An 11,194-nucleotide genomic window follows, 5' to 3' on the forward strand; every position below is an offset into this window, starting at 1 on the left:
GATCTTTACTCAAGCAAATAGAAATCTGCGAGTCTTTATCAAAGAGAGATAACTTGGATGGTACCAAAGACCAATATCCAAGGATCAATCAATATCAATCAACAACCAAAGGTTGGATTTCCAATTAATGATCTTAACGCACAACCTGTATTATTTCAATTATATAAAAATATAATGCGGAAAAAAATAACACAGACACCAGAAATTTTGTTAACGAGGAAACCGCAAATGCAGAAAAACCCCGGGACCTAGTCCAGATTGAATATACACTATATTAAGCCACTACAGACACTTGCCTACTACAAACTAACTTCATACTGGACTATAGTTGAACCCCTATCAATCTCCCACTGATACAAGGTACAGTTGTACTCCTACGCCTCTGATCCCAGCAGGATGCTACGTACTTGATTCCCTTAGCTGGTCTTACCCACAATTAAGAGTTGGTACGACCAAAAATCGCAGGCTTTGATAATAAATAAATCTGTCTCACACAGAAAAGTCTATCAAAGGATAAATCTGTCTCTCACAGATAAACCCTAGGTTTTGTTCCGTCTTTAGATATAAAATCAAGTTAACATGATCCAATTGATAATCTGGTCTTATATTCCCGAAGAACATCCTAGATTTATCAATCACCTCTCAATAATCCTTCCTCACTACAAAAGCGGATTATCGAGGAATCACAAATAGTCAGACGAAGATGTTTGTGACTTCTTTATCTTGCCTATCGAAGATAATCAAATCTCAAGCCAGTCGTTTCGATTGTACTCGTATGATAGAAAATGCAAGATCAGATCACACAACTATGATAAAAGTAATATCGGTCTGGCTTTACAATCCCAATGAAGTCTTTAAGTCGTTAACCTGATTTTAGAGAAGAAAATCAAAGGTTAATGGAGATCGAATCTAGCAAGCGCACTAGTATCACACAGACGTGTGGGGATTAAGTTTTGCTCGAGCTAGAAGTCCCCTATATATAGCTTTTCAAATCAGGGTTTTTCCTTAGGTACAAAGCAATCCTTATTCACCGTTAGATGAAATCCTGATTTAGATATTCAAGCTAATATTTCTCAACCGTTAGATCGAAAAACAAAGCTTGTCATACACACTTGGTAAACATAAACTGGGTTTGTGAAACACATTCCCAAACGTGTACGCGTATGTTGGTTCAACATAGTAACCAAAAGGTTAACCATATGAGCATCTCATATTAACCTGGTTCTTCTTCACCATAACTAGTTCAATTGACTTCAAATGAACTAGTTAAGAGTTGTTCAATTACTATGAAATTTTATTCAACTACACAAGACACAATTGAAACAAAGATGATTCGATTAGATTGAATCGGATCATGAACATTATACCCACGGTTTTCAAAAGCATTCCTTAGTAATTTAATGTATCATGTTCAGAGCACATCTTTAGATCATAACCACTTAAGCTCACAAACAAGTTCGCGGACTTAAGTTCAATCGGTTGAGTTTTCCAAACTCATCAGAAATTCTCGGTCGAGAACTTCCGCCAGTTCGCGGACTGGGTTCGTGGACTGAGTTCGCGGACTTAGCACACAAACGAGTTTTGGAAATCCCAGAAGAAATTTTCGGTGTGAAAACTTCCGTCAGTTCGCGGACTTGAATCAGCAAACTGAGTTCGCGGACTTGGCAAGGCCAATTCCACAATCCTGCCGATTTCTCTTGATCAACAAATTTCAAAAACTTCGGTTCAAGGAAAACATGGTTATGTAATATAAACTCTCATTCCAACCATTGAGACATTCTCAGAGGACGCTATGTAGCCGTTATTCACAGACTGATTCACGTCAGAGCAATTCTCAAAAGTGATTGAAAATTTTCATGACTTTCGTCACTAGGTGACGATAAACCTGATCAAAGCGAAACGCTTTACCAACACATGATTTCGAGAAAAATATAAGCATTGAATACTCAGCTCGAAATATCAAATGTGTATGATCTAGTCTATATAGCATACGACTTTTATCTCATAAGAAGTAGGAGATAGAATAGATAGACTTTTGAGTGATAGATAAGTTCAAGTCTTCACATACCTTTTTGTTGATGAAGTTCCACGGTTCCTTGTGTAGATATTCGTCTTTGTCGTTGAATCGCCATGAAGTCCTTGATCTCAACTACACTTTTCCTATCCTAGTCCAATGATAGACGCATTTATGTGTCTAATTTGTCCTCAATGTTTCGTATTGTTAGTACTTGTTTTCGTCCTTATTATAGTGTTTTGTGTGTTTGTAGGCATTTTTGGGAAATAAACATTTTTGGAAAATTCGGCTTGAAAAGTTGATTTTGGCACCTGGAGGACATTTGCTAAACGGACCCCTGCTTTGGATAAGGGGCACTTCAATTTATAAGGGGCACCTCAGTTGGACACCTGCTACTTGCACTCCACAGATGGATAGGGGTCAACCACCTTCTTCCCAAATTCAAATTCAGTTTTGGCGGGAATGTAAGTTGCAGCACAGTTCAATTAGTGGTTCGAAATTTGGAAGTGATTTGATGAGATTCAATTGCTGGAATCGTTTGGATTGGGCTTGACTTAGTGAAACAGGCGTATTCTGGTGGTTTAATTCAATGGAGATGGGCCAGATAATCAGTTTTTGATAAAACAAGAAAGTGATAAATACTCGATATTTTGTGGGATATTTTTGATGTGGAGGTGTTTCAGCGAGATTAAATCGCTGGAATTCGTTGGTCCGACTTGTTTTGCCTTAACATGCATCATATGGGTTTGTGGTTCGACTAAGTTTGGATGAGTAGTTCGAGTGAAAGAAAACAGGGAAGATGAAGTAAACTCGGCGTTGACCAGAGAATATCACGGGAAATAATGTGTAGATAGCGTTCTTGCACGAGTTTTATTTCACCAGAGACTCATTCTCAGCGTGTTTGGAGGATTCAGGCGTGTGGAAGAGATAAAAAAAGAGAGAAAATCGAAATTATTCTCGTGCCGCTACAAGTAAGGAAAGAAAATTGATGAGAGTTATTACACGTGATTTCTTTGTCCTGTTGGGTATAAAAGCGAAATATGAGAGGCGTACAAGAGGATGGAGAGTGGGGGAAGAGAATAGAGATCTACAGAGAAGAGATTGGACGAGTTGCAGAGAATATTTTTCTGCTGCTGTAGAACACGAAGAACAGACTGCCAAAGATAGTCGTTTTCCAACAGTGACAACGATGCTTAACATGGGTCTTAGAGAAACAGTTTCAGTGACACATATTGTGGGTCGTAGTTCTCTGGTTTGTAACAAATATAATTGTTACAAACCCGGTTTTGAATTATTTCTCCATTTTCTCCTTGTAAGCACCTTTTTGAGCAATGAAAAATTCCTTTGAGTGTGTTTTCACCATACGGAGCTAGACCCCATCACTGAGACAACATATGAAGCAACTTTTCATGATTGTGGTAAATGAATTAATTCTTTTATTGACTTTTTGCATAGATTTAATTGCTTTATGATTTCTATTAATTATTTGTTATTTTGTTAGATGCCTCATGCTTAGTTCTAAATACTTTAGATGCGTCATGCTTTGAACTTACAAATAATATTTTGCGAAATATATTTTTGGCAAAGAACTAGAGTCACAACTTCTTTTGTTTGAGCTATATTGTCTAGAGTTAATGACTGAACCATGTCAATATGAAAAGTAGTGGAATCCCGCGTCTCAGCGTCTCTTCATCTTGTGACATAATTTGTATATTTTTAGTATTTTTCCTTTATTAATCCTAAAAACAATTATAACAAGTCTGAGTGAATGACAACTCTTTTACCACTACTACAACATCATTGAAAAATACCATCATCCAAGACTTAGCTAATAGGATAGAAATCAAGACTTATAGTTTTTATCACTAACATTGACAAACATGCTTGATATAGCAACGCATGCGAGGTCGACCGAGCTATGCTCTAACAATACTTGCTAGAGAATCAACTAGACAGTCAGACTCAATCTAGACTAAAGTATATCGAGGAGTTAATATCTCTCTCTTGCTTTGATTTATTCAAGCAGAAACTGCGAGTTCTAACCAAATACAAGGAATAACTTGGATGGTACCAAATACCAATATCCAAGTGTCAATCAATGTAAATCAACAACCGCAAGGTCGGATATTCTAATTGATTGAATTTCAACGCACAACCTATATTATTTCAATTATAAGGATAAACAATATAATGCGGAAATAGAAATAACACAGAGACCATAATTTTGTTAACGAGGAAACCACAAATGCAGAAAAACCCTGGGACCTAGTCTGGATTGAACACACACTGTATTAATCCGCTAGAGACACTAGCCTACTCCAAGCTAACTTCAGACTGGACTGTAGTTGAACCCCAATCAATCTCCCACTGATCCAAGGTACAGTTGCGCTCCCTACGTCTATGATCCCAGCAAGATGCTACACACTTGATTCCCTTACCTGATCTCACCCACAACTAAGAGTTGCTATGACCCAAAGTCGAAGACTTGAAATAAACCAATCTGTCTCACACAAACAAGTCTATCGAAGGATCAATCTGTCTCCCACAGATAAACCCTAAAGGTTTTGTTCCGTCTTTTTATAAATCAAGATGAACACGAACCAATTGATAATCCGGTCTTATATTCCCGAAGAACAGCCTAGAGTTATCAACCACCTCACAACAATCTTAATCGTATAGTAGCGAAACAAGATATTGCGAAATCACAAACAATGAGACAAAGATGTTTGTGATTACTTTTTATATCTTTCCTATCGGAGATATCAATCTCAATCCAATCAATCTGATTGTACTCGTACGATAGAAGATGCAAGATCATATTAGAGCATAGCTCGGTCAACCTCACATGCGTTGCTATATCAAGCATGTTTGTCAATGTTAGTGATCAAAACTATAAGTCTTGATTTCTAGCCTATTAGCAAAGTCTCAGACTAGGATATGAAAAGTGTAGTTGATCTCAAGGACTTCATGGAGATTCAACGACAACGACGAAGATCTACACAAGGAACCGTGGAACTTCATCAACAAAAATATATGTGAATACTTGAACTTATCTATCACTCAAAAGTCTATCTATTTTATCTCCTACTTCTTATGAGACAAAAGTCGTAAGTTATATAGACTAAATCAAACCCATTTGATATTTCGATTTGAGTATTCAATGCTTATCTTTTTCTCGAAATTCATATGTTGGTAAAGCAAGATCACTTTGATCAGGTTTATCTTCATCTTTCAATCACTAAGTTGAGAATTGTTCTGACGTGAAGACGATCTGTGAATAATGGTTGGGATAGCGTCCTCTGAGAATGTCTCAATGATTGAAATGAGAGCTTATATTACGTAACCATGTATTCCTTGATCTTAAGTTCTTTTAACTTTGTTGAGCAAGAGAAATCGGTAGGATTGTGGAATTGGATTGCCAAGTCCGCGAACTGTCGGAAGCTCTCGACTGAGAATTTCTGCTGGGATTTCCTAAACTCGTTTGTGTGACCAAGTCCGCGAACTGGCAGAAGTTCTCGACCCGGTAATTTCTGCTGAGTTTGGAAAACTCAACCGATGTGCTTAAGTCCGCGAACTTGTTTGTGAACTTAAGAGGTTATGATCCAAAGATGTGCTCTGAACATAAACATTAAATTACTAAGGAATGCTTAATGCAAACCGTGGCTATAATGTTCATTGAGATGGTTCAATCGAATCATAATCATCTTACTTCAATTGTGTCTTGTGAAGTTTCATAAGATCTCATAGCAATTGAATGACTCTCTAACTAGTTCGTTTGAGTCAAGTGAGCTAGTTATGATGAATGTGGAACCAGGTCATTATGAGAAGCTCATATGGTTGCCTTTTGGTTACTATGTTAAACCAACATGAACGTACACGTTTGGGTCGGTTTTCACGAACCTGTAAAACGTCTACAACAAGTGTGTTTGACAAGCTTTGTTTTTCGATCTAACAGTTGAGAAATATTAGCTTGAATCTAAATCAGGTTTCATCTAACGGTGAATAGAGTTTGCTTAACTTCTAAGAAAAAACCCTGATTTGAAAGGCTATATATAGGAGACATCTAGCTAGAGCAAAACTTAATCCCCACACACCTTTCTTGTGCGTTACTAGTGTGCTCGCTAGAGTCGATCTCCATTAACCCTTGAGTTTCTTCTCTAAATTCGGGTTAACGAATTAAAGACTTCATTGGGATTGTGAAGCCAGACCGATTCTACTTTTATCGTAGTTGTGTGATCTGATCTTACTTTTCTATCGTACGAGTACACTCGATTTGATTGGCTTGAGAACTTGTTTCTACGATAGTTAAGATAAAGAAGTCACGAACGTCTTCGTCTCACTGTTCGTGATTCCTCGATATTCTTCTTGTGTATTCAGGAATTGAGTATTGAGAGGTGATTGATTTATCTAGGCTGTTCTTCGGGAATATAAGACCGGATTAATCAATTGGTTCCTGTGCTACCTTGATCATATAAAAAAACGGAACAAAACTAGGGTATATCTGTGGGAGACAGATTTATCCTTTGATAGACTTTTTTATGTGATACATATTTGTTTATTATCAAATCCTTCGATTTTGGGTCGTAGAAACTTTTTGTTGTGGGTGAGATCAGCAAAGGGAATCAAGTGCCTAGTATCCTGCTGGGATCAGAGGCGTAGAGGTGCAACTGTACCTTGTATCAGCGGGAGACTGATAGGGGTTCAATTATAGTCCAGTCCGAAGTTAATTGGTAGTAAGCTAGTGTCTGTAACGGCTTAATACAGTGTGTATCTAATCTGGACTAGGTTCCGGGGTTTTTCTGCATTTGCGGTTTCCTCGTTAACAAAATTTCCGGTGTCTGTGTTATTTATTTTCCGCATTATATTTTATATAATTGAAATAATACAGGTTGTGCGTTAAAGCTTAATCAATTAGAGATCCAATCTTGTGATTGTTGGTTTCATTGGTTAACACTTGGATATTGGTTTTTGATACCGTCCAAGTTATTCCTTGTGTTTGATTATAAAGACTCGTTATTGTTTTAGCTTGAGTATTAATCAAAACAAGTGAGAGATATTAACTCCTTGAGATACTTTATTCTAGATTGAGTATGACTGTCTAGTTGATTCTCTAGAAAAGTATTTCGGAGTTAGTCCATACAGATTTCTAATCGAAATATTGGGTGGTGTTGTTAGACCCCCGCTTTTTCAATTGGTATCAGAGCAGGCAAACACGTCAAAGACCTTAGTCTGTGTTTGTAGCGATCTGATGATGGACGAGTGTATCTCTGATAACGTACAAGTTCAGAAATTACCAGGTGATTTTAAAAGCTTGGATTCACCTGAGAGAACTATCACATCTAAGTAAATATCTAAACATTCTCTTGATTTAAAAACTGTTGATTGGGAAACTCTCCTAGAAGAATAGTTAGATGAACTTTCTGATGAAGGTGATTCAGATATTGATAGAGATGTTGATGAGGAAGTCTCAGAGTATGTTAAGTTTTTGGATTCGTGGAAGATGAAGAAGATTACAACTTCTCATGTCTCACCTCTTCTGACTCCTCTTTGTCGAGAAAACAAGAAATTGAGAAGATGTTACGCAAGTGTTTATTTTTCGAATCTTTCTACCGAATCGATCCTCAAGGATTCCGAGGAAAACCTACGTACGAAGTCACTTGAATGTGATAATCTTTATCAAAAGTACTTTTTGTTGGAATAAAAATTTGCAGAATCTGAAGCAAGGTTTAACTCCCAGCAAACAAGTTTTGACGACAGAGAAAGCGCTTATCTCATTCGAGAAAAACACCTTGAGGCTGATTTATCTGCTGCTCTTGATAAAATCAAGATGTTGGAAGATAACTTGAATCAATACTAGTTCAAGAAAATTAACCACTATGCTAGGAGCAAGTAAAAATCATCGTGATACACGAGGATTGGGCTGTAAGGGAATAGGTGCTCCAAATAATAACAAAGAGGTAAAATTTGTCAAGACTAGCGATCCTTCTCAACAAAAGGTTTCCACTGATGGTAAAAGTGAAATACCTTCACCGGCAGTTAAGGTTCAAAAGATCAAAGTATATCAACCTCCAAAACCAGCATACATGAATCCGGGTAAGAACGTTCCTTATATTTGTCATTATTGTGGAAACAAAGGTCACCTGGAAAGGAGATGTTGTTTTTCGTATAAGGAATGAAAAACTTCATGATATTCTTGTTTGGATGTCAAAAGAAGTGATTAAACAAGGATCATATGTTAAGGCTAATACTCTTGACATTACGGGTTTTAAACGTCCAACCTTTAGGCAAAGGAATCAGTGCTGTGATAAACCTAGATTTGCCTATAAACGTTATATGAAAACTTTTCAAAATCTTAATGGTTATCAAAAGTATAACTTCGTAAAGACGAAGACAAGATCCGATGCTCCCAATTGGAGAAAGACAAACTTGCAAAATAATAGTCAATCTAATTCTATTCTGAGAGATCTTGAAGAGAGCAATGGGGAGAAGGTTCTGGTTGTTCCTAAACGCACTCAGAAGTGGGTACCAAAGAAAGCTAATGATGCTTTGAGTGTGAAAAGTAATGATCTTCCAGAAAATTCCATGACTATGGAGAAGGCGGTATCCATGATGTTGGAACTTAACAAGTTTTTTGGAAAAATGGAATTGGATGTGAAAGGTTCTAAAAGTGATGTCTTTCATGATAATCCAAAGGTCACTTGTGGTGAGCAAGACTTTGTTCACCCCAACGCAACTTGATTGTGTTGGAAGTGCATCCTCACCAAGGAATGCCCTGATTTGTATACAGTGAGGGAAGCACAAGAATTGGGGAACACAGATTATGTTCGGTAAGGCGGTAGCATTCAATTGGATTCATCTCAAAAGGTATGTCTATAAACTTGAGTAAGTTTTATATTTTTATTACTTGTTTGAGTACTTATAATGATCCATGTACCTTGATTATCGTTCATTTCTACCTAACTTGATATGTGTTTAAGGTTCTTAAATTTTTAGGGTTGAAAAAATTAGTTCGGGATGTTTGGACTACAAGGTACACCTACCAGGTATGCATATTTTCCTGTAGACATCGATATTTGGTAAACTATTTTGGCCGTAGTTTCTTCGTCCAAACTCGGAATGACCTTATTCTTTTTGCATTCTCTTTATTTTTGAATTCTCTTCAAAATGGAGATGAGAATTTGGATGAGTCAGCATTACGAGTTTGTCTTGATGCCTAGTAAATCTTCGGATGAGAATTTATTTCTTGTTTTGTTTAGAAGAATAACTAGTGCTTTGAATAGCGATGATTGTGACTACACATAACTATTTTAGTCTTCATCTTCTTGTGTTATTTTTTTAGGTTTATTGGTTTTAAATTCTAAAAATATTTGGAAGATGATAATTATTGCAATATTCTTTTGGTTTGATATATTGCAATATTCTTTTGGTTTGATATGTACTGTTTGCGTGCGTGAACTTCAAGGTCCCATATGTTGTCAAAAGTAAAGTCGTTTATGATCAATATTCGTATGGGTTTACGGACGAATCGACTTTTGACAATTACAAACGTTAAGCCTATGCAATCATATATTTGATGGAAAATAGGATGTGATCGTTTGTTTTGCAAGGATAAAGTCTATTATGTCACTTTGTGATGCAAAGATAGAATTGATCCTTGTGTATCCACAGTTTTGGTCTTCATTGATCTATCTTATGAAAAACCGTGAAGGCTCCATTATATATCTTATGTCGAGTACCTTACAACTAAGTCGATTATGTTGTCTTTGTTGGTTATTCCATGAGATACTATATGTTGAGCACACATTACAAGAAGAACAACATATAGCCACACCAGTTATTTGAGTGCATGTTGCAAAATGGTTCTATTGCTGCAGTTAGATCATGATATGGCAAAAACAGATTTCTAGCCACATGGAAACCTTTGATGAGGCAATAACATTTGGTTTTAGCCGCAACTATGTTAGGTGTGCGGAAAAAGATGGTATATTGCCACATTACTCTTTCGAAGTGCGGCAACAACTTACTTAATTTATTTTTGTTATTAGTAAAAACATAAAAATAAAATAAAATAAAATAAAAATATATGTATATTTATATTTGCTAAGTCATAGTCCATCCCCATGTACATAATTACCTTTCTCACTCTTTGCTCTCTAATCTTTCATGTTCTCTCTTCCTCTTCATCTTCCTTACGGTTAATCCTTTCAGATCCAATAAAAAAAAGTTATATTTTGTTGATATTCGATGGTGCCAAATAAGTTGTTGATGTTTAAATCTTGATGTGGTTTGGGAAGTTAGCTTATTCAATCGTGATATTAACCTGATCCGCTTAGAGAAGGTATGTTTGATTTGGTAAAAAGAAAGGGAACATCTTGTGGTTATTAAACTTTATTAATATTTGATGACTGTTTGCTAAACAATCCAAAGTTTCTCCATCAATATCACGAATGTAGAGAATTGTTTAATAGAGATCTAGTAATTTATTTTTTCGGGGTTTGTCATTTTACATAAAAATTTCGTTGAGATTAATAAACTTTTAATCTCTGTATTCTTCTTTTTAACAAGATCTAGTTTATCAAAATTGTTGATTTAGGGTGCATAAGCGGATACTGTTTATGAGTTTTGGACGTTTCCATTGCAAGGTAATTTTCTTATCTTCCATAAATAAAATCATTAATTGTGTGTAAATATTTAGAACGATTCTTGATTGTGAAAATAATTACTTTCTTTTTGAACATTGATTTTGCAGGTGAACATAATTACTTTCCTTCTGAATATTGATTTTGCAGGAGTGTAGAAGAAGATTGGGATGAAATTTCGTTATCTTTCTTCTTTCTTTTTTCTGAAAATTACGATGTGGTCAAGTTATCCGATGATTATGTATCATTTATGTACTAAATTTTTGTATGAAATAAAATTAATCCAAAATTTTGTTCTTGTTAGATTTTTTCTCTTTTCAGTTTATTGCATTATTCAAAAGAAAAATATCAAACTAGATGATATTATAAACATTATATGGAAATAAATATTCCGTTTTTATATAAAAATAAATATATGGAAATAGTATTCCGTTTTATAAAAAAATATACTAAAATTGCCTCACTACTTGGTATGGTAACAAATATTTAAATAAATTAAATTTGACATTAAAAAAAATAAATTAGAAAAAAAGCTTATTGC

General features: G+C 35.6%; 1 long non-coding RNA gene across 1 annotated transcript; it reads left to right on the forward strand.

Moving 5' to 3' along the window:
• Positions 1 to 10,154: 10,154 nt before the first annotated feature.
• Positions 10,155 to 10,956, forward strand: LOC113332706. Its single transcript, XR_003351673.1, has 3 exons — positions 10,155 to 10,352; positions 10,608 to 10,656; positions 10,764 to 10,956. It is a non-coding gene; the product is annotated as an uncharacterized LOC113332706 (long non-coding RNA).
• The last annotated feature ends 238 nt before the right edge of the window (positions 10,957 to 11,194 follow it).

Source organism: Papaver somniferum, unplaced genomic scaffold, assembly GCF_003573695.1.
Source record: "Papaver somniferum cultivar HN1 unplaced genomic scaffold, ASM357369v1 unplaced-scaffold_132, whole genome shotgun sequence".
Lineage (NCBI taxonomy): Eukaryota > Viridiplantae > Streptophyta > Magnoliopsida > Ranunculales > Papaveraceae > Papaver > Papaver somniferum.